Here is a 25,590-nt window from a genome sequence, read left to right as displayed (position 1 = left end):
CTGCTAATATTGTTTACTTAATAAAACCCGTCATGAATGATGGGTACAGCATCCAAGTGCAAGTTAGCAAGACTAGGATATGAGGATCACAGAAACCAGTACCAATATGTTAGACTTCCATTTATTTCATCAAAATAAGCATTTCTTCCTCACATCAGTGTTTAACACAGCAGGACTGTCTTTCATTTCATGAACGTGGAGGGGCTGTATCATTGATTTTGAGGAAGTGCTATCATAAAGTTAGTTAAGAAGGATTCTGTGATTGGGGTTTCATCTCCAGATAAACAAGTCCATCTTCTGAAATGTCATACCTGATTGCTTTAGATTTTGTTTCTTTTGTTTCTCTTGCTGTTTCACAAACATTTTTGCAGCTCTAAGAAAAATCAATTACAACAGGCCTCTAAGGTTTTCTGTTTTTGCTTTCACTAGGGAAAAGCTGATTATTTACGATTTCAGAAAGTAGGTTCAACATTGATCTTCAAACCTTAATATAGTTATTTGTATTGATAAAAAAGTAAATGCAAAGCAATTCCAGGCACCATAAAATGCTTTGCCACAGGAATTCTTTTAGGAAGACATGGAGGCCCAAGCATGCAATGCATATGCATGATAATAATTACTAGGGATGCTTAGTCCCCGTGTATAATGCTTTCACTGAAAACCCAATCCTTCAATGACCATCCTTTAACTTCAATGTGGTAAGAAGGTCGGGCAATAAATAATACATACTAACGTAAGAAAGGCATTGGCTACCATTAGTGAGCAAACCAAAGGAAAAGACTGACTACAATTAGACAAAAACCTGGCAAATAAAAGTAGTCACGTTTGATTCTGTTCTTTAAAAATTATCCAGTCTTTAGTTTAAGACAATTGGCAGGAAATGCAAATTCAGAGAATCTAGGGATTATATCAGTTCTCAACACTGTTTAGTTCAAGAGGCAGAAAAAAACTCCTCAGCACAATGTTTATAGCCACTGGGCCCTGATCAGTAAATTGATGATGCAGGAAATCATTTCATATTATTTTCTTTGAGAGGGCCTGCCAAATCACAATTTTAAGCAATGCTTTTCCTGGCAGTTGAAAAAACAGAAGGGCTTTTTGCTCTGATCGTAGTTTGTTTTTTATTATGAGCTCCATCCTGCTACTGGTCACCCATCAGTAGTGCATGATGGGTACTATTACAGACTTGATACGTGTGCATGCATTTTCAGCAAGGACCAACTCATGGACAGCAACCTGAGAAAGAAGTTCTATCAGGCTACTATTTGTTGTTTGCCAATACCTGCAGGGTAGGAGAAGAGCGAGCGAGCAGACATGTCCTGAGAGATCTTAGGGCACTGCCTCAATGTATCATGTATTAAAATGGGTATGACAGAGAGTATCCAAAGCCCTTATCTGCAAGATACTTGGGGGTGCAAGTATTAAACGTATTAGGAGAGAATGTTTACTGATAGTTGATTGAATGCAGTGTCCACTGAGCGCTTTCATAAATGACATGTGACTCAGTCCTAATGTTAACTGTTTTAGGAAAATAAAAATAAAGGCGCACAAATAGGTTTTAATTACACATATCTATGATTTTTCACAAAGTGAACACCAGCGTGAAAGTAGCCGCAGATCAAGAGAAAGGATGTATCCAGCACTTCAGAGGCCACCCTCCTTCCTTTCCATCACAAAGCCCTCCCCTGCATGGTAACCAATACCCTTACTTCTAACGGTGTACATTAGTTCTGCCAGTTTTAGTATTTTACAATAGAATCACAGAACAGAGACTCTTCTGTTTTTCTTCTTTACTCGACACCATGCCTGCAAGATTCATCCGTGTTATTGAGAATGGCTTTCAACAGTTTGCTCTCAATGCTATCTAGTTTTCCATTGTATGAATATGCCACGATGTAGAGACAAGATTTCAATATAAATCTAACAAAAGAAATCCACTTACTAACGAAAGAAGAAATGTAATGGGCATTAAGCATTTGCTGGTTGGAGTAGAATGCTCCCTACATGGCATTTTCTAAAGCCTAGTCTGGTTTTTGCCTTCTATTTTAAAGGTAGCAAGCAATGAATCAATATGACAATTAATCAATAAAAGAGACACAGAAAAATGGGTGGGTAGTGTTTACTTTTTAGGACAAATACTTTATATAATGTTATTTACACTAAAAATGAGGAACTGCTATTCAAAGATACAGCTCTTGTAACAGACTTCACACTCTGTGTCAATGGCAATATGTTTACGTACATATACGTATATTTTTCAGGTAATATATTCCAATTACCACAATCCACTTCAAGTCGCATCTACCTACAGCAACTAAATTGTTTCCTCATTACTTGCACATGTAAAGCTCTTTACTGGCTGACTGATTAAACTGATAATAGAGCAATGAAAAGTGGGCAATGAGTGCATTGAAGAGCTGGATTTTCATTAAAATACTTATGGCGTACCTACTGTATGCCAGGTACTTGAGTAGATACAAACATGCCATGGCCCAGACATTTTGTTCCATCAATCAACAACTTGAGCTCAGTGGATAATTTGTGGAGGACCATATACTAACACAATGGAAGACATGATAGGAAAAACAAATTGTGTTCCTACCCTAAGCAAACGGAAAAAGAAAATGGAAAGTATGCGTATGTATACTTAACAAAAAGGATAATATAAACTCACTGTACTAAGAATACAGTGTTCTGAAACAGGGAGCCAAAGAGACTCCAATGAGACTGAGTTATTAATCAAAAGGACGTCAACAAGAAAAGCGTATTTGGGGACGGATATAAGAGCAACCATTTCGAGTAGTCTGACATACGTCCAACTTAAAGCTGGAAGGAGATCATAGGCAGGAACTAGTGCCCTGTAAAACCTTTCCTTCCTCGATTTCCCTAGACTGCAATAATTTTCCTTGCTCTTATTTCCTATAGTGCTTGAATTCTGTACCACATAATTTACGGGAGTTCTGCATTGCTTGCTAATTGTGGTGAAAATCTCGATTCCTTAAATAGATCATTATCTCCTTGAAGGCACAAAACTTTCCACAGCATTCTTTGATATTTTTCAATATCTCACAGTGTGCTGTGCCTCATCTATTTGAGTAACCAAAACTGTGATTTGGTCTTTGAGATGCAGCTTCTCTGGTTTTGCAGAGCAAAGGAAACCATGAACAAATGAGAAGGCAAACTATTGAAGGAGAGGAGATATTTATAAATGATATATCTAGTAATAGGTTGAAATCCAAAATATATAAAGAACTTATACAAGTCAATACCAAAAAACACATAATCTGATTAAAAATGGGCAGAAGACACGAACAGACTGTTTCTCTAAAGGACATACAGGTGGCCAAGAGACACATGAAAAGATGTTCAACATCACTCATCATCAGGGAAATGCAAATCAAAACCACAATGACATATCACCTCACATCTGTCAGAATGGCTAAAATCAAAAACACAAGAAATAAGTGTTGGCAAGGATATAGAGAAAAAAGGAACCCTCATGCATTGGGGATGGGAATGCAAACTGGTGCAGCCACTGTGGAAAACAGTATGGAGTTTCTACAAAAAAAATAAAAAATAGAATTACCACAGGATCCAGTAATTCCACTACTGGGTATTTACCCAAAGAAAACAGAAACAATAATTCAAAGAGATATATGCACCCCCATGTTTACTGCAGCATTATTTACAATAGCCAAGATATGGAAGCAACCCGTGTCCATCCATAGGTCAATAAAGATGTGGTATACAGATGTGAGATTCACATATATATACACACACACAGGTATGTATGTATGTGTGTGTGTGTGTGTGTGTGTATGATGAAATATTACACATCCAAAAAAGAGAATGGAATGTTGCCATTTACAGCAACATGGATGTATCTAGGGGGATTTAATGCTAAGTGAAATAATTCTGAGAAAGACAAATGCCATAGGATTTCATTCATATGTGAAATTTAAGAAACAAAACAAAGAAAAAAGAGAAACAAAAAACAGACTCTTAAATACAGAGAACTGGTGGTTGCCAGAGAAGTGGGCGTTGGATGTAATAGGCGAAGGGATTAAGAGTACACTTACTGCAATGAGCACTGAGTAACGTATGGAATTGTTGTACCACTATATTCTACACCTAAAACTATTGTAGGCTAATTACACTGGAATTTTAAAAATAGGATAAATAAAAAATAATGAAGTAATTGTAAAAAAAAAAAAAAGATGCTTCTTAGGGCATCTGGGTGGCTCAGACTAAGCATCCCATTCTTGATTTTGGCTTAGGTTATGATCTCACGATTCCATGAGTTCGAGCCCCCACATCACAGTTGGCACTGACCCTGCAGAGCCTGCTTGGGATTCTCTCTCTCTCTGCCACTCCCCTACTCTCTCTCTCTCTCGCTTTCTCTCTCTCAAGGATAAATTAAAAAAAAAAAAAAACTTTTTAAAAAGATGCTTATTTCCCTTAGAAATGGGCCTGCTTTAATTCTACTCTCCTAAAACCACCACATTAAAGAAGCTGTGATGTAAATGTGGGGATATACAAAAGGTCTTAATCTCAACCCTGCTAAAGTGATGTTAATGACCAAATTTAAAGCATCTTTGGGGGGTCATTTAACAAGGAAGGGTAATGAATCTCACCTTAGATGCAATACTGTATCCTATGTGATAAATCACGAATTATCAGGAAAATGCAAATCAAAACCACAATGAGATACCACCCCAGACCAGTGAGAATGGCTAGTGTCAAAAAGTAAGAAAAACAAGTGTTGGCGGGGTTGCAGAGAAAAGGCAAGCTTCGTGCACTGTCGAAAACTAAAAATAGGAGTACAATAGGATCTGGTAATTCCACTTCTGGGTATTTGTCCTGGGGGGGGGGGGTGGAAACAAAAATCTAACCTAACCGTCTACTGATAGATGAGTGGATAAAGATGCATATTCATTGTATATATACACAATGGAATATTACTCAGCCATGAAGAAGAATGAAATCTTATCATTTGTGACAACATAGATAGACCTAGAGTGTATTATGCTAAGGGAATTAAGTCAGACAAAGAAACACAGCTATCACATGATTTCACTTATATGTGGAATCTAAAAGACAAACACAAAAAGAAACAGACTCTAAAGTATAGGGAACAAAACTAACAGTGGCCAGAAAACAGGGGGATGTTTTAGGAAAAATAGGAAGGGGATGAAGAGGTACAAATTTCCATTTATAAAATGAGTAAGTCATGGGGGTGAAAGGTACAGCATAGGGCATATAGTCAATATAATATTGTAATGACTTTATATGGTGACAGATGGTAACTACACTTATGGTTGAGCATTTTGTAACATGTAATTGCTGAATCGGTAGGTTATTTACTTGAAACTAATATGCCAACTATACTTCAGTTTAAAACCTTAAAAAGATAAAGCAATGGGTTAAGTTTTTTATTAGAAGAGCACTGAAAATTTGGTCATGAATTGAGTTTTAATCCTATCGCTCCATGTGTATTTAGAGCTTAAGCAAATTACTTAACTTTCCTACGGTTCAGATTTTTACCTGGAAGAATATATCTGCTGCCGTTATTGCATAGGATAACCATGAAAAACCACCAGAAATAACGTATTTGAAACATTTTTGTAAATCTTAAACCAATACAAAACCGTGAGGCTTTTTTTTTAAAGCTTATTTTTGTTCTTATTTCTGCCTTCAGATTTTTCCAGCCAGACATACATCTGTTAAAATTATTCTATTTTTGGAGGATATATTTATTTATGGGTTATAGGGAATCAACTTTTCATAGTGAGAAAGATGTTAATTATCACAGGTATAGAAATCATTCAAGTAGCCTAGCCTTTTATTAGTAACTAATCATTCTATATCTAAAATGCAGTTTTAAAATGTTATACTGAGAAAAAGTTGCCTCTTTCTTCACTGCTTTTAATAGACTTGTATACATAATTTCACATTTTTAACTTGTTTGCCAAGAAAAATGTATCTTCACCATTTTAATGGAGTAGAAAAAGTAAAGTGACTTTGATTTTTCAGTTGGTACCATTTGCCTCCAAAAGTGAATCTGCAAATATCAGTAGTTCTGACTCTATGTAATGTTATTACCCTTAATTGACAATGACATTCCACAAAAGACTTTTATAGTTTCATGACTTCCTTTGATTCCCTGAAAATGAAAATAAGAATTTTCAATCGCTTCTCACAACAGGGCAGAGTTTGGAGTTCTAATCCAGACAAGTTAACTGCCTACCAAAGTTAAAAATCAACAGTCTTTGAGGGAACATAACAGAATCCAGAGTCTGTACATCCTATTATTCATAATGCCCAGGGTACGAGACATGAAGAAACCGAAAAATATGACCCATACTGGAGAGAAAAGGCAGTCGATACAGACTGACCACAAGACCAGATACTATACTTATCAGGGATTTTAATTGGCTCTCCTATTTAAAATCTGATTCAGTAATTTAAATTCTGAGTTTTCAAGAATTTTTGTGGATGTCTCATTTCCCAGTTTCTTTCAGTCCATTATGCAGCTTCTTGGGAAATCAATTTTAGGTTTTCCTAAAGACAAGTAAGTTTTAACCATACAGTATTTCACTCTGAACATGGTTTACATTTTTCTGATTGCTCTTAAGATGTTTTCTGGTTTCGGCAACTTGGAACTGGAGGGATTATGATGATTCTTTGAGCAACTGTGTCTAAACTTGAAAACAAGCTATCATCCCCCTATATCAAAGTATAGGGAGCTTACGTGTGTGTGTGTGTGTGTGTGTGTGTGTGTGTGTATGTGTATGTATGTGCACAGGCGTGTGTGCAAAAGTCCCCAAGTGAAGAGGTGAGCCTGTTCCTATTTTTTCTGAAATGCTACCAAATACAGCTTGTAACTTCAGAGGACTAGCTTCCTCTGCAGGTGACCTGTAGGCTTCATAGGTCTGTGTAAACAGTTTAATTGTTAAAGTGAATTCATGACATTCTTCAACCTTGGCAGAAAATCTCTTGGTTGGCTCCTCTCTCTTCCTTAAAATATATCTTCTCTTTATCATAAAAACATTATGGCAGCATATACAAGAATCTCCCAGGAAAACGTAAAGATGCAATGGAGTCTGACTCAAATATTTGGGAGACACCATCAAAATACCATACAGTTGCTCCAGGATCAGCTAGAAAGGCATTTTCATGGAAACCAGCAGGCCACCATGGCTCCAAAGGGCACTGCAGCTCTGCTTCAGATTGCCAGTATCCTGTACGCCACATCTGACCACACAGAGTCTTGTCGAACGTTCTGGTTCTAACCCAAATAAGTGCCTGGCAAAGAAGACAGAATATCGGTGGGGCCAGGAGGAAGGGGAGACCGGCTACACTCTGTGAAATGGTACTCATACAGTCTAATTTTTCTCGGTTCACTACATAAATAGCATTTGGAGATGTGGAAAGGGCTGATTAAAGTCAAAGGAGTTCAGCCAATGAACTCTGGCCAGAAAACAGGCTCCACCTGGCCTTACAACAAACGCAGATCAGATCAGTCCCATACTAATATGCCTTTGCTCAAGAGTATGGCAGGGCCTAACGGTGAAGCCTACTGCAGTAGAGTATTAGTGTGCCCACATGACAGGGTGAGGCTCATTCTGTTGATGTGAAGTCTCCTTCTGCAACATGGAAGCCTGACTCTGCTTACCAAGGTCACAGGGATCATCTCCCTCCCTGAAGATTCCATCCCTCATTTGTCTCTGGTGAGTGCAGGGAAGGCAGAGTAATGGGAGAAAATAGTAACTCACCAACAGTAGGAACTAAGAGACCTGGTTTTCCATTGTAAGAATTCAGAAGATGTCATTTGGAACTGGCAATAACTTAAAATTTCAAGGATCTTCTGTGGAGCCAGTTTGTCCCTGTTCAGTCCAAGTGTCCTGGAAAGGAATGACTCTCCTCTCATGCTGACTCAGTAATCCAGGCTCTTTCCCTCACGTGGCCCTGCTATCTGCAGCACGTGCTTCCCAAGGTTGCCCTGAGGACAATCTCCAATCCACTGAGTCATCTTCAGGAGCGTGGTCATCTTCTAAAAAAAGGAGACGGCCCTTCTTCCAGCTAAATTTGTCACCTATATTTCTTTAAACTACACCTCCTTCTCTGAGTATCTCTCTGGCAGACTTAGACTCAGAGCCTCCTTGTCCAACACTGAGAATTACCATGAGTGACTCACCCCTCAATACTTTGATCACGAGGAAACAAAACATTTGTCAGCCAAATCCCATCTGGGGTCTTAGAGGGTGCCAAGGTTTGGGCCTCATGTCCCCCCATGCATGTGGAGAATGCAGACTTCTGACCAGGGGGAGGAGGTGAGCAAACGCCTGACGAAGTGGCATTTTTTTCACCTTTTCTTATTTATTTATTTTTTATTCAAAAAGGGAACTGTAATTTTGGGGTTTGCAACCTATTCCAGAAAATAAAGAATTCAGTCGTGGGAATTTTTAAAAACGGAGACAGAGATAATGGAGAGGGTTTTAGACAGAAGTCTTTAGGTTTTAAGTCACAGATACACAACTGGAAGCAGCTTAAGTCAAAGTAAGGATTGAGGTACAAACAGTGGGGGGGGGGTGCACAGAATGGGAGAACTGCAGGGGTCCTGGCACCCCTTGGAACCTCGAGACAGAAGCAGGGATTCACTCCTCCCAAGAGTCCTTTCTGTTTGTCTCCTGTTCCTGATTCCAGGATGTGGGGAGGCGTCTGGGTATCTGTGGGCTGGCTCTACATTTTCAGGTTTCTCTATGTGGCAGGAACATGGCTGCCAGCAACTCCAGCAGACAAGGAATTTAAATCAGCTATTACAGCTATGATGAAAGTCATAAAAAAGTTTTTATGGAGGTTCTCCTAAGGAGGCCACCACATCTATGGGAAGATGTCAGGTTATCTCCGCAAGTGCCTCCGTCTGCCTGAGTTACGTCTTGTTGGAGAATCTGAGACACTCATAGGACTACATCACTAGTAGAAGCCATAGAATTTATCAAAGGATTCTGCTGAAACCACCAACACGTACAGTTCTATTCCTGAAAGGGGTATATGTCAAGGGAAATCTACAGCCGCTGCCCGAGGGACTCCTAAAGGCCATCTCTGGTGTCAGCAACTGTGAAGTGACCTCGCCTCACATTTCTGGAATGCTTATCCCCGTATCTGTGGCAAGCTGGTGTGGGGATTCTGTGGTCACAGACAGAGTGGCACATATAGAAAGTCTGAAGAAGAACACATATGGTTCACTGATAACACACTGGAATAAGGAGTCTGCCTGCGGAGAGATTACTAATAGGTCAATGGAAGCAGTTACAGCCAGTCCATGGGTTTGCTCTCGGAGATAAGAACAATCACTTAGACTTAAATCAGCTCAGTGACCTGGCATGTCCTCCATACCACTGACTCAGGCATCTATCAGACACCTGATCACATGCGTGTTCAATGCAAACCTGTTCAATTTTCAGTAAGGTTCAAAGAGTATGTTTGATAATCCAGCATTCAAGATAGTGCCTGGCAAAATGGTAGTCAGCGAGGATCTGTGGGATGAGTAAACAAATCCTCAAGGGAATGTTGTGTCAGAGTAAAGACATAATAATGGTGACAATAATGGTATGAACATTTATCAAGTGCTTACTTTGTGCCAAGCACTGAGCTAGGCAACTGATGAATTATCTCATTTGATTCTCCCAACACACCTATGAGCTAGGTTCTATTACTGTCCCCATTTAATATATGAGGAAAGCAAGGCAGAGAGCATTTATAGATATGTATAATATGTAATTTATTCATACATTTGACAACTTGGTCCACTAGAGTTGAATAAAAATCAAAGGCATACATTCCAATCACTGCACCAAAGGTCATGCATGGGCCACACCCAAGAAGGGACTTCCCAGATAGCCATTCCACTAGGTAACAGCGGCATCCCTTAAAATTGTGCACAGTGACTAGAAAGACTCATGAAGAAAATGCATGAGGGGCGCCTGGGTGGCTTAGTTGGTTAAGCATCCGACTTTGTCTCAGGTCATGATGTCACGGTTCATGGGTTCAAGCCCCGCATCGGGCTCTGTGCGGACAGCTCAGAGCCTGGAACCTGCTTTGGATTCTGTGCCTCCCTCTATCTCTGCCCCTCCCCCACTAGTGCTTGCTCTCTCTCTCTCTATCTCTCTCTAAAAAATAAACATTAAAAATTTAAAAAAAAAGAACAAGAAAATGTATGAACACACAGACATATTCTCTCCCTCCCTCCCTCTCTCTCCAAATGCTAAACCAGAGAACAAGTTAATATTACATCACTGGGCTGAAAGCTGCTGGAGGATTGGGGTGCTAGTGAAATGCAAGGAATTTTTTTTAATGCCAGTAGAAACTCCCATAAAGAATGCTTTTGAAGCAGAAATGAAATGACACGTTCCCACAAAGGCACTGACAAGAACATAAACCAAACGGCTGAGTCACACACTGCAAATTCCAGCTGCAGTTCTGAATCAAAAGGCAGATTTCTAGTACAAAAACCAAAGAAATGTTGGGAAAATATAGGTCTTTTCTGTCACATCCAATGGCAACTTCAATCAGCAGAAATGTCACAATTAGCCATGGAATCGAGTACAGAAGGTTAAATTCTTGCCAAGTGAGCACCCAAGGTCCTTACGGGCACATTTTATAAAGAGAATGCAAACACTGAAAAGAAGCTCAGTGACAGAAAGACAGAGTGGAGACCTGAAGTTACTTATTGACTTGAATAGTCTATACCACAGAGATGACAGGAGATTTACACACCTGCAGGGGAATCAACACATAAGGCTTGCTGTAGTAATAAATATGACTTCTGGACATGGTTTTGCTTCTCATACAGGAAGGACTTTGAAGGCCACCGGAGTACAAACAGGAGGTATCTTTATTCAAGTTTTGTCCAGTGTGGGTAAAGATCATTCTGTATGCACTCTCACACTAATGCCAGAGAATTCTGGTCTCCCTGATTTAGCAAAACTTCATAGTTTCATAGATTACTCTATATCAAAGGCCAACAAATATTTTCCTGTAAAGGGACAGAGAGTAAATATTTAAGGCTTTGTGGGACATGTACTATATATACTGCATATTCTGTTTCTTTTTTTAAAACAATCCTTTAAAAATGTAAAAAAAAAAAAAAAAAAAAAACAACAACAAACAAACCAAAAACACCTTCTTAGCTCAAGAACCATACAAAAACAGGCTGTTGGCTGGATTGGTCCTTGGGCCATACTTTGCCAGTCCCCTACTAAATAAACCACTGAGAAAGTGGATGTGTGGGTGACAAACGTACGATGAGGTATGTACATAATTTAATACACACACACACTTTCACATACATGTTAGGTACATGAAACTGTTCTTTTCCCCATTAGAAGATAAATTCTTCCTGTGCAAAGACTTCACTACGAGTTCTTTGAATTCTTCCCAACAGCAAGATATGAATTCTACATGCGACAGATCTCAATAAATATGGACTGACATACTATTATAAAGAAAACAGCCTATGTTAAAAGACCACGGCCAGGGAAAGTCTTTGTTTTCCTTTTGCAATAGAAAAAATGACAGTTTTTCTTTCTATTTAACATCTAGGGATATGTGGCTTTTAATAGGCAAGTCTAAGTGTACCCGATAAAGCTTTTATCATCATCGACATCAATGACATTAGCACTACTATTTTAATGTCATAAATTATGGCTTTCAAAACACTTTCAATACATTATACCGTATCAGTGTCGACATCAGAAATACTGTGCACTTTCAGAGATGAAATTTTCACATTAAGAGAAAAAAAGCAAACAAGTTTCAGAAACTCCAGATTTCCCGATGCTAAAAATTAGTTAGAATGACAGCTCAGAATCCACCATTTATACATGAAATGTACTATTTGTCACAATAAAGAATTAGCAAAGAAATAAAAAAAATGTTTTTTCTACATGCGTATTAAGGTATTAATTTGATCAAGAAGAAGGACTAAAGATTTCAGAGGAAGAAATATATATATGACCTAGAGTCTAACTTTCCATTCTATGAATCATTATTTTTGGTCATATCTTGACTACAGAATCCAGTTGGGCTTTTCTGCCTCTGGGCTTAATTTACTTATTTATTATCAGTGCACTGAAGGGCCATGCGTTCTCGTCATGCATTTTTTAAAACTATTGCTGAGGCATTTTCACATTCGGTGCTATAATAAACATTTTACTATTGAACTCCAGTATGTTCTCCTTTCCTCTAAAGATACCTGAAGTTATGTATCACTAAGAATAAAAATACAGTCTTCTTGGTTCAGAAAGTTTTTATTTACTGGAGTTCAAAATGCCAGCATTATGAGATAAGCTATCATACACGATGCTGACAACAAAAGTCAATATGCACCGTCTAGTTTGGGCTCCACAATTTTTTTGTGCTATTTTTCACAGTTGGAGCATGCAGTTATCATACACTCTCCTTCAAATCACCATCTCATTCCACTTACGGCTTCAGAGGCAATTTTCAAGGTTGAGAAATGAAAAGGATGGGACACGGTGAAACAGCAACTTTGTCCCATCGTCATTGTCTCTTCATGCTGTTCTTGGCCATGCTCTGCTGCCAACTTCACCAGTGAGATTTTTTACCCAGTTCTACACTCCAGAAACCCATCTGGAGAAATCCTTCCTTCCCTCACCAAAGGTAAATGGGAATTATGTTTAGAGCATATACTTACAACCCCTTCGACAAACTAGAAGTTCTCATTTCCTTCCAAAATTACATCTCGACACCCATTCCATGCTTTCAAGGTCTTTCGTAACTTGATCCTTCTCACTAGCTAAGTTAATGCATCTCTGTGAAGCAACTTGGTAAATCTTGGGAGAGCTTCTAGGTAAAATTCATTTCCAGAGAGTAGTCTCACTATTAACTTGCTGCTTAATGGATATACACTAGTTGCGAATCTATGACGAGAGGAATAAAAACAAAGCAGAGTCTTTTCCCAGGGAGTCACTCATTTACTATATACCAGGTATATCTAGGTATATCCAGGATAAACATCTAGGAGGTCATACCGTCTCCTGTCTCTCCTTTTTCGTTCTAAAGGTGGCCCCAGTCAGGGCTTTGGATCCCTCCCAGGAGTGGTGACTTTAGATTCTTCACAGTGAAACATCCGTAAGTTCTATATTTTTCTCACCATGAGAGACAACTACCACATCTTCATTTTCGTTTCTCTTTGTTTTCTCTAACCAGGAAAGGGTGAAGAAGGCCTTGCCACATTTATACTAAAATAATCCTTCCACCCTGTTGGCAGGGTCACGTCACTAACACCAAAAGACTCGAGGTTTATTCTTCATTCGCCAACTTGGCTCCTGTGTTTTCCTGAGAACCCTTCTATTCCTGCACTTTTATTCCAATCTTTTAGGGCCTCACTCCATTTCAGCCCCCATGGAACCTTCTGGTCCAATTATCCGTCACTCCCTAACACCCCCCTCCAAACTTAGTGGCATCAGACAACACTTACTATGCTTGAGATCTCATGGGTCACGAATTTGGGCAGGGACAAGTAGTTTTCATTCCACAGCGACTGGGAGCTTCGCTGGGTGGTTTGAATGGCTAGAGAGGCCAGCAATGGCTCAGTGTAGGCCCTGTGTCTGAGGTCTCTGTTGTGGCTGCTGGCCGTGTTCCCTTGTTCTGCTCCACGTCACACCTGCTGGAGCTGGAATATCTAAGATGGCTTCTTCATTCGCATGTCTGCTGTCTGCACCGGGATGGTTGGAACGCTGAGGCTCATCAAACACCTGTCCACGTAGCCTTTTGCATGTGGTTGTTTGGACTCCTTCGCAACACAAAAGTCTTGGGGTAGTCGGATGGCGGCTAGGTTCCCCCAGAGCGTTAAGAGAGTAGAAAGGCAAGCAAAGTCGTGGCAGAAGGTATTTCCAGTACGTATAACTGACAAAGGCTCTTATCTGGAATATACAGTATTTTAAAAGCCACTAGAGATCATTAAGAAAAAGAGAGACAACCCAATAGAAACATGAGTGAGGTAAGTGAATGGGTACTTCACAAACCAGGATTACATAATAGCCAATGAAAATAGCAAAGAAATTAAGACTCATGAATCATCAGCGGAATGCAACGGAAACACGATATGTTATCATTAGTCACCCAGCAGAATGGCTAAAATGAAAAAGAATGGTAACACCAAGAGAAGGTGAGGATGCACACAAGCTGGAATTCTCAAATCCTGCTGTGGATAAACTGACCAGTTTTCCACCGGGCAGAGAAATCGGCCCAGCATCATATACTAAAGATGAGGATGCACGTTCCCTGTGACCCAGCAGTTTAACTCCTTGAAAATAAAAAACCGCAACTACACATGCCAACGTGGATGACTCTCACAGACATAATGCTGAGCATGAAACAATAAATGCCATAGAATTCCACTTAAATAACACCGAAGAAAACCTTCCAACTATGCTACAGTGTTTAAGAATTCATTAACAGATTGAAAAACTATGATGAAATACAAGGAAGGAATTGCCATACAGGGCAGGTTAATAGTTATCTTGGAGAGAAAGAAAGACAGTGACAGCGAGAGAAAATGAGGGTGTCCTCATTTGCAGCCATGTTCCACTTCTTGGACTAAGGAGGTGGTTACGTGGACGTTTGTTTTGGGATCAATCATTGAGCAGCGTGTCCTTGTTTTGTGCACTTTTTGGTGAGTATGCTATAGTCTGTAACTAAAAATATCAAAAATAGAATTTAAAAAATTGTTTTTGTTTTTCTCATGTTGTTTTTGTCTCGATGCTGTGCCATTTCCTTTTTTATTTTCATTGTCTTATGTGTATGGTTCTTCTGGCCAGCTAATTGCAAGGGTCCTTGCGGGCGAGGAGGGAAGGGACAGCATTCACGTACAGCTGTTTTCACCGTGCCGTCATTCTCATCAGCTGCCATAAAGCCAGGTTGCATCCTGAAAATAGGTCTCGCTTCCACGATTCTCCCCGTAGCCTCAACTGCCTGGTTTCTCTGAACTAAATGAATCTGGCAAGCAGCAGGGCCTGGGGAGGGGCGTGGGAGAGAATCCTGCCACCACCTGAACCTCCCTTACTGTGCGTTCTACCTTTTATGAAAAAGTAGCTTTTGCCTGTCAGCATGTTTCTTGCCCTCGGTAAGTGTATTTCTTGTCTGTGATTCCTGAGAACTGCAGTATATGCAGCTACACTCCTATCAGAACATCTATCTTATACACAAGAAAGACCCAGTGGTAGATTTTGTCTTGGTTGTTCCCAGCTGAGGCATGTGAAATCCTCACCAAGAGTCCTTCCCCGGCCACTGAGAATGTATTTTCAGTTTTTATGTGGTTAATTCTGTCACAGAGACAGTTGTTACCTTGCTTTGATAAATTTTCATCTAAGAACACAATTTATCTGACATCAACTAATTGTGAGCATAAAACAGCCAACCAAATATCCTATTTTCCCTTGCTTTGTATTGACTTGCAGGTTTCTTGTCGAAAAGCTCAATGGAGACATAGAAGAATTACATTTAGATTTGATTTTTTCTTTCTTTACAAAGAAAAACACATTCTTTAGATCCTGGTGATAGAAAAACACCAGGTGCTAAAAAGGAGTGAAGATTAAGATCTTGCTCTGCTTGGAGATTTTCTGGGTGCACATTATTGCCTATTTAGTCTATTCTGCTTCTAGGTGGACCCTAAAACAACAAGAACCTTCCATGTATATGCTGGACTGGTGGTCCATACCACCCCTTAGATTAAAACACTCTAGCGCATAAGAAGAAGAAGCTATTAGAGATGACTATTTCTACAAGAGAATATTTTTCAGAACCAGTGTTTTGTGGGAGAACACCTACGCGCTGGTAGGAGTGCAGGCTTCCTTAACAGTGAAGCTGTGGCACTTCCAAAAATGGTTTTAACAAACAGTTTCTTTTCAACTTGCCTGCCTGTAGTGATTTTAACCAGTTCCACCAAACCAGGTAATTAAGATGTGATACTCCTCTCTACAGTGACCTCAACTTGTCCTATATATTAGACCACAGAATTAAGAGTATGGGCTCTGGCATCAGAGTAACTGGGCTTAAATCTCAGGTCAGTCATTAACGAGTTGCTTGATGTATGATGAGTTACTTTATCTGTGAATCTCAGGTTCCTCATCCAAAAACCAAAAGAAAACAAACCTATTTTATGGATCACTGACAGTACAGTAACAATGCATGTATGTACATCTTTTACCATGGTGTCTCACACACAGTACGTACTCAGTAAGAATTAACTCGTGTTATTTTGACTACTATGGCTTTATTACAAGTAACTGATTTATTGTAATGATCGGGTCCATATAACATAGTAAGGGCTATGAAATAATAGCCACGTAACCCAACATGAGTTGCTGGGTGAGAAGAGGGTCAAGGACCCTTGTGAACTAACAGGGCAGCCTGATGCAGTGTCATGGATGTTGGCAAAAGACAGGAGACTCCTGAACCAGAAACAAAGGACTTTGTTACAGCACAGCAGGTGTCACGGGCGTCATATGTGTGTGAGGTCCCCCTGCTCCCTCCCAGGTCTCCTGAGGGCAATGTGGAGCACTGCGGGTGGATTCTGTGTTTGGAGAGGGCAACCCTAGAGGAGGAACCCCAGGCTTAGGAACTTCCAACCTTTTACAGAAGGTTGATAGCAAGCCTGCCCAAACTTTGCCCTGAGGAAGATGGCAGCTTTACTATTAATTTTTTTTTTAATTTATTTTTGGGACAGAGAGAGACAGAGCATGAACGGGGGAGGGGCAGAGAGAGAGGGAGACACAGAATCGGAAACAGGCTCCAGGCTCTGAGCCATCAGCCCAGAGCCTGACGCGGGGCTCGAACTCACCGACCGCGAGATCGTGACCTGGCTGAAGTCGGACGCTTAACCGACTGCGCCACCCAGGCGCCCCATAGCTTTACTATTCTTAAAGGCAAAGGAATCTTCTTCCCTCTTCCCTAGAGGGAGATACCATCTCTATTGTCTAAGACCGTTGGCTACACAAACTACCTTGAAAAGAGAGCCCAGAACAAAATGCACCAATGCACCTAGTGCCTATTCACAAGATGTACAGAAACGTGAGAGAAACATGAAGAATTGTCCCCTAAAAAGAGAAAAACAGAGTGGGTTTGGGGAAGAAAAAGGTTTTTAAAAACAGGACAGACCATGAATAAATAGTGTAGGATGAAGTGTTTTTCTTTTAGATCCTTCTTCACTTTTTACTGATACATATTGTATGTGCACAGGAAAATGCATGAATCATAATTAGACAATTCACTCAACTTTCAAAACAGCACAACCACGTCAACAGCACCCAGACTGACAAAAGGCTAATTTCTGGCTCCCGGAAGACTCCCTTGAGCTCTCTTCTAGTCACTAAACCACTTCCCAAGGGTAACCACTAACCACCGATGAGTTTGGCCTGTTTTTCAACTTAATTTAAAGGGCACCAAAAAACATATAGTTTTTTGTGACTGGTTTTCTTCCTGACTTGTTTCTTCTACACACTACTTCAGTGGTAAGATTTATCCACACTATTGCCTTGGTTTACTGGAATTGCTATGTGATGTTCCATTATATGACGGCACTACACTTACACATTCTCCTGCGGATGAGCACTTGGACAGGCCCTGGCTTTGGACTGTAACAAATATTGCTATTCCGAACATTCTAGTACATGTCTTTTGGTGAAGACACATTTGTACTTCTGCTGGGTATAAACCTCTAAGGACAATTCTGGGCCTGAAAAGCAGTTTTGAAAGGGTTAAAATACGCTAATGCAAGGTCCTGCGTTAAAATAATAAGTCCTCTTGGTTATTATTTGCCTCCAAAGAGTGCATCTGCATCAGCGTGAAACAACATGCCACTCCACGACCATGATTAAAATAAAAGAGTTTGTAGAAGCCAGTCTAAATGAGACATTCTCATCAGCCTACATACGAAGTCTTAATTAAAATACATTCACATTAAGACTCCAGCACTTTAGGGCTGCTATTCACTTTTGCTGCAAAACAAGCAAGGAGGCAGAGATAGGCTTGAGGCGTCTGGAGCGAACATACCCAAAAGTAGAACAGACAAAACAGAAATGAAAGCTAATATGGAACGAAAATACCTGTGACAGAAAGTCCCAGTCATGCTAGAAGAGAAGCCTAAGAAGAAATTGGTATGAATATATTCCATATACTTGGAATACTCAATTGGCTATGTAAGCAAATAAAATTGTGTGAAAAGAGTGAATTTACTGGTTAGGTTCACCGAGCCAAAGGAAAATAGCAGGTGGAGGCATTAATCCACTGAAGCAATTCCCCCCAACACAAGATTCTATCTGCCAGAATATTAAAAAATAACAACAACAGGAAGTTTAAGAATTGTAGCCAAATCCAGCACTGTACAGAGACACAAAAGGCAAACGAGAAAGTCATAAGGGATAGAAACCAGGCCAGGTCTCTAAGGTAACTTTTCAAAAAAAAAAAAAAAAAAAACATGAACTACACACATTATAGGAAAAATGCAAGATACTAACATTTGAGGACAAAAGTAATGCCACTTGCAAAATACACTGAAAAGTTCTACAAAGACATTCTATAGTTACACCAGCTATGAGGAGACTCACGTCTCCTTCCCCCCTCCAAAGAAAGGAGAGAAAACTGGTAAGAGTTCATGAAATATCTAGAACAAATGGATCATACTGATGAAATTGACCAGGGAATGCAAGGAATCTATCTATTCAGGTATTTTCTTTTTTAAGTTTTAATGTCTCCTCACTGCCTCATCACATTTCTGTTTCTCTTTTGCAAAGACATGGGAGGAAATTTTAAAAATATATACAGAAAAGAAATAATTTAAGCACAACGAAGTTTAGTCACCATGGGCAGCAGTGAGAAGGCTCCTCCCAGATGGGGGAGGTTTGTTCAAGCATATACATGAGCTGCTGTGGAGGACAGAGAGACCACACATGACCGTTCCCTCTGCAGCATGGGAACAATTACAGTAGTCCACCATCACCCATGGGGGACTGCCAGGGGGTGCCTGAAACCATGGATAGTACCAAGCCCTGTATATACTTAGTTTTTTTCCTTCCCATATATACCTAGGATACAGTTTAATTTATAAATTAGGCATAGGAGATTAGCAACTGATAATAAAACAATTATAACATAATGTAATAAAATATCTGAATGTAATTAAGTGTACTATACTCACCTTTCTTATTGTCCCGATGTGAGATGATACGACACCTATGTGGTGAGATGAAGTGAGCCAAATGACACAGGCATTGTGACATTAGGCTACTACTGACCTTCGCACAACTCATCAGAAGGAGGATCACTTGCTTCAGGACCATGCTTGACCCCGGGCACCTACAACAGCAAGAAGAGAACCGCAGATAAGGGGGAGACTACTGTACTGCATCAGGGAGTGGGGCATTCTTCAGGGTAGTCTCACCGAGAACTCTTAAAGAAACACGGGCTTTAATTTTTTAATTTGTATGTAATAGCTACCAAAAGTACTTTAAGTTTGCTCTAAAGTAATGGTTTTCAAAGTGTGGTTCCCAGACGCGCAGTATTGGCATCACCATTGGAATTTGTTAGAAATGCAAATAAATTATTGGTTGGGGCCCAGCAGAGTTTTAGTAAGACCTCCAAGTGATTCTGATTCCGGCTAAAATTGGAGAATCACTGCTCTAAAGCATTTAAAAATTCAGAAGAATGAGTAAAAGCACAAGCATCCATTCACCAATAACCCCATCTCTGAATGTAAACTTGTTGTGGAGGAGAACCTAAAGCTTTTTCTAGGATTTACATCCACATCTTTTTCAGTCATGTCAACCTAAAACTGTCAGGAGGCGATAATTAAGCAAAGCATTTATGTGGGGTCAAAATTGCCATTTGGGGTACACAGATTTGGGCAGCAACTCACTAGGTGTCCCAGTAGGTAGCAAAAGCCCAGGATTTTTCAAGACAAAAAGGGAATGTTTGTTTATATTGGTTACAAAGAATTTTGCTTGCTGGCAGCAGAAAACTAATCTTGGCTAAACATAACCGGTTGCTAAGGCTATCACTAAGCAAATGTCTTTTACTGTAGCAAGTTGCAGGTGTCTGTGCAGAGTCCTTGGAGTATTTGTGGTTTGGCTCATTGAAAAGTTCATGGATCCACCTGGTGAGGACACGCATAAGGCCCAGCTCCATTTTAAAACCCTTGACCTAAGTGACCCCATTTCATTTCACCTTTCACACTCTTGGTATCTCTGGTTGGCCCCACCTTTCCTTTCATTCTGCTAGATATAGGGTCTCATAAACGGTAAAACTCTTTAAGGTTCAGAGTCTTGTTCTTGGAATATCAGAAGTCTAATTCTAGCATAAACTAAAGATGATAACTCAGAGAGAACCCTCTTTGACTCAAGCGTAGATTAGACTGTGTAGGCTGAAGGCAGAGCAGAGCCACAGGGGAAGTGGTAAGAGTTCATAGGCTAGTGAGACATGAAAAAGGGTCCTGAGCCCTCATCTCCCACCCCAGCTCCCAAACAAGCCCCTGACTCAGGGGGAGTAGTGTGGAGAAGCTCCTGGTTTTGTGGTGGGGGTTAGGCGGGTGTGCGGGAGCAAAAGAGTTATCTCCATTCTTGGTCTATTGATTGGGCTTATGACAGTTTCATAGGATTCCCTGTGCCATTCTGTGGTACTGTGACAGAACAGCCCACGCTCTTGAGTGGAGTCTAGAAGCTGATTTTCCTAGAGTGGGGTAAGAGGTCAGAATGTTCCCCATGTGCAGGACAGTGGCACAGACAAGGCATGAAGAGGGCATCACTGTCAGGAATGAGGCAAGACGCACAGACCTAAGACACCTGGAACATATAAAGCCCAGGGAAAGTGTGTGGTCACTTACTGTGGTCAGAACACTTGACCTGAGATATATTCTTGTAACAAGGTGATCTGGCAATCCCACTTTTGGGTATTTATCCAAAAGAAAGGACATCAGGATCTCAAAGAGATAGCTACACTCCTGTGTTCATTATAGCACTATTCACAAGAGCCAAGATAACTTAGATTATGATTATCAATGTGATTATGAGTGGGCAACTTTGGAATATTAAAGACCTGGACAAAAAGAAAATGTGATATGAACATACAATAGAATATACTCAGCCTTGAAAAATATGGAAATTCTGCAATGTTTCCAAGAATATGGATGGTCCTTGAGGACATTATGCTAAGGGAAATAAGCCAGTCACAGAAAGACAAATACTATGTAATTCCCCTTACATGGGCTATCTAAGTAGTTGAATTCATAGACTCACAGAGTGGAATGGTCATTGCCAGGAGCTGAGGGGAGGGGGATATCAGAGTAGAAGAACACTTTAAATCTGGTAAGATAAATTCCTCCCTGATTTTTTCCCCCAACTATCCTTTGGCCACTATGTTTCCAACTATGCACACGAACATGAAATTCAGTTTGTCATGCATTATTAAATATCTTAAGATTATTGTCTGGTATTGAGTCCATGAATTAATTTGATACATTTCTGATGCATGTCGGAAGATTATTTTTTAATTGACATGTTATATTAGTTTCAGGTGTACAACATAATGACTGGATATCTGTATATATTGTGAAATGCTCACCACGATAAGTCGACTTAATATCCATCACCACACAGAGTTACAATGCTTTCCTGTGATGAGAACTTTTAAGATCTACTCTTTTAGCAACTTCCAAATATACAATACGGTACTATGAACTAGAGTCACCATGCCATGCATTATATTCCCAGGACTTATTTAAGAGTGGAACTTTATACCTTTTGACAACCTTCACCCATTTCTCCCACCCTCCACCCTCCCTGCCTGTGGCAGCCACCAATCTATTCTCTGTACAATTTGAAACATTTTTAACATTCACTCTCAAATCCATCATCACAGTACAACTCTTAGATTTTCTTTTATGGCCTTCAGTATTCTTTCCTAAAATCTTTCTTACACTTCTTCTTAAACATATTAATGGGAGGTTTTTTTCTTTTTATTTTAGGGAGAACGCATGAGAGTGGGGGAGAGGGGCAGAGGGAGAGACAGAATCTTAACCAGGCTCCATGCTCATCGTGGAACTCAAGCCGGGGCTTGATCTCACAATTGAGACATCATGACCTGAGCTGAAATCAAGAGTCAGATGCTTAAGTGACTGAGGCACTCAGGCACCCCCATAAGAGATTTTTAAAAATCATCCTCGTTGCTACTGTGAGTGGGGTATTCTTTTTATAGAGATTTCTGTTGTTCATCCAAGAAATATTTATTGATGGGTGGTACGGGTCCCTTGCATTTTAAAGTGGTTATTTCTGATGCACAGCAAAGCTTCAAGGATCTAGGTATTGTTACTGTACATGTGGCCACCTTTATGGGTTTCCTGATTAGTTTTATAATTTTTGTGGTTGGTTCTCTTGGATTCATATTGTCTGCAAATTACAATTTTTTTTTATTTTCCTAATATTTTTTATGACTTCTTACATTTTAATGTCCTATTACACTGGCTAGGCTTTCCAGAACACTGTTGTAGACATAATGAGCATTCTTGTCTTCTTCCTACCAATAATGAGAATGTTGCTCAAGTTTCCCTATTAACTATGATGTTCACTATACATTTCTGGTAGGTGCTCTCAAGTTAAGAAATTTATAGTAATAGGATTGTTAAGAGTTTTTATTAGGAAAAGTTTTTGGGATGTGGCAGCCACCCAATTTAAAGATTCTGGGATGAATCTTTAATATTCTTACGCTTTAGTATTTCTTGCACAAAAATTGTATTGAGCACTTCCACATTTATTTCCATGAGATTAGCTTAGAAGGTTTCATAAGATTTGGATATCAGGGTTGTGCTAGCCTGGTAGAATGCATGGAAGAAGCCTTCCATCATTTTTTATGCTCTCAAAAATTTAAGTAGAAAAAAATACTTTCTGTTCTTGAGTTCTGTAGAACTGACCCACGAAACTAAGTGGGCCCGTTACCTTTAGAAGGGTGGTTATTCATATGACTTTCTTAGTATTTTACAGCCATGTATCCGTTCTGTCTCCTTGTCTTCTTCAGTCAGGTGATGGTAATTTACATTTTTCTAGGAAATGATCCATTTGATCGGAAAGGAGCAGGAAGCTTAGCTTAGAATCCCCATGATTTCCAGTATCATTAATAATTTTTGAGGTACCTGGGTGGCTGAGTCAGTTAAGCATCCGAGTCTTGGCTTTGGCTCAGTCCATGGTCTCAGGGTTTGATTCAAGCCCCGTGTAAGGGCTCCATACTAGTGCAGAACCTGCTTGGGATTCTTTCTCCCTCTCTATCTGCCCTTCCTTCCCCCCTCCCCTGCACAAGGGCGCTCTCTTTCTCGAAATAAATGGATAAACTTAAAAAAAAAACCAGAATTTTTCTGGGCCTGAAAAACTTTAGAGTGTTTTACTCTCAGACCTAAGTAACTTATATTTTTTCTTTGTCCATCTCACATTTTTCCTTGGTCTGTTTTTGAGGGCCAGAAGTTTGCCAGGTTCTGCTCTATGCCTTTCTCCAGCCACAGTTCACTCTGTAACCATCAATACCCTCCTCAACTGTTTGGCGTTGCCTTTACTCTTCCTGCTCTTGCTCCTCTATCAGTCAATGTTTCAGAAATCCCTCCACATTTCAGACCACTTTTGTCCGTCTTTTTTCCCCCCAGCACTGGACACCAGTGTTCCTCAAACTCTAAGGTGCATACAAGCACCCGAGGATCCTGTTAAAATGCAGATTCTGACTGAGAGGAGCAGGGTGGGCCTGAGATTCTGCATTTCTAACAATTCCCAGATGCTGCTGCTGCTGGCCCTTGGACCACACTGTGAGCAGCCAGGCTGTAGCCCTTGCTGAGGGAAGCGAAAGAAGCCTTGAAGGTTTCCTGGTGCAACTGTCTCAATTAAGAATTTAAAAAACATATTCATAGGGGTTAAAAGCCACCTTTTAGGCCCTGGCAGATAAAGTCAGTGAAATGAATGTATACCCCATTCAGATGTAAGGACTTCTCAGTTCAACCATGCACTATACATCTCAGCACAGGGAACAGTTTTGTTCAGCCAGTACTTCCAAAGAAAATAGCAAGTTTGGTCTTTGTGTCTCTACCCTGGCAAAGTCCAGAGGTCAGCCCCATGTGGAAGTGACGGTCTAGCTGGTGCTTTTTGAAAAGACCTAAGACTACCGTCGCCGCCCTCCAGGCTCTTCACCATTCTCACAGTGAATCCTGCGCCCCAGCCCCCCTCCCCCGTCGCCAAAAAATCTCTCAATTTATTTCTACACTACTGTACCATGACTGCACCACCGCATAATGTGTACATGCTCCCATGCCCAGCAAATAGTAGGGACCAAATATTTGTGGAAAATGTAAGGGTGAATTGAAAAAATGAAATTCCCCTTATTGCCAAAAGGCAAAGAGACCTCTTTCCCCTCTCCCTTACCAGGAGGAACCTAGAATTTGTGAATCCTTCCTCTAACTCTTTGGTATGTATGCAAATCTTTGCAAAAGCTAGGTAAGCCCATTGTTAGCTTTGCAACTCAGGAGTGTCTTTCTTAAGGGTCTGAGGACCATCTCTTTGAAATGTAAACATTAAGGAAGATAGAGCCCCCCTATTTTTCTGTCACCTGGGGAATCTAGCCTAGCTGCCTTTCTCTGAGCGGTAAACTATTTGCTTCTCATAGAGATAAGAAAAAATTTCCTATTCTTTCCGATAAAAGTAATTAGCAAAAACATGGCTGCCTCAATTACCAGGTGAACTTGGATGAACTATAAAAGAATGCATTGCAAGGGTGCTGTCAAGTCCTCTTACAAGAAGACAAGTGGCCACTCATGTGGAGAACATGTACCAAATGAATTTTAACTACGTGGCTTTATAAAAAGGGTGGGATGTCTTTTTGTCTATTTTTATCTGATTTCCTACAATACACATTGTCATCTGCTTTAATGCTTTTTCAATAAATCTGTTTCTTTCTTTTCTACATCTTGTGGAGAGGATTTTGGGGGTTGGCACATTTGTAACTTTCCACAAAAGTAAAAAAAAAAGAAGAAAAGAAAGGAGGGGAAACAAAAATAAACCAGAATACAAAGTCAACAAAGGAAAGAAGAAAGGGAGGAAGGAAGAAGGGGGCATCTACATACAAAAAAAATTTTTTTAATCTATAAGCAAACCTCATACCCTTTACAAAAAACAACTCAAAATGGGTTATAGACCTAAATGTAAAACTCAAAACTATAAAACTCCTAGAAGATAACACAAGAGAAAATATAGGTGACTTCAGGTATGGTGATGATTTTTTTAGATACAACACCAAAAGCATTATCCCATGAAAGAAATCAGTGATGTGCTGGAGTTCATTAAGATTAAAAACTTCTCCACTGTGAAAGATAATGTCGAGAGAATAAGAAGACAAAGCACAGACTGGGGGAAATATTTATAAAAGATAGATCTAAGAAAGCGCTGTTCTCTGAAATATATAAAGAACTTAAAACTCAACAATAAAAAAAAAAAACAAATTTAAAAATGGTCCAAAGACCTCAACAGGCATCTCACCAAAGAAGGT

Source organism: Lynx canadensis, chromosome X, assembly GCF_007474595.2.
Source record: "Lynx canadensis isolate LIC74 chromosome X, mLynCan4.pri.v2, whole genome shotgun sequence".
NCBI lineage: Eukaryota > Metazoa > Chordata > Mammalia > Carnivora > Felidae > Lynx > Lynx canadensis.
Note: the sequence above shows the minus strand (reverse complement) of the source record.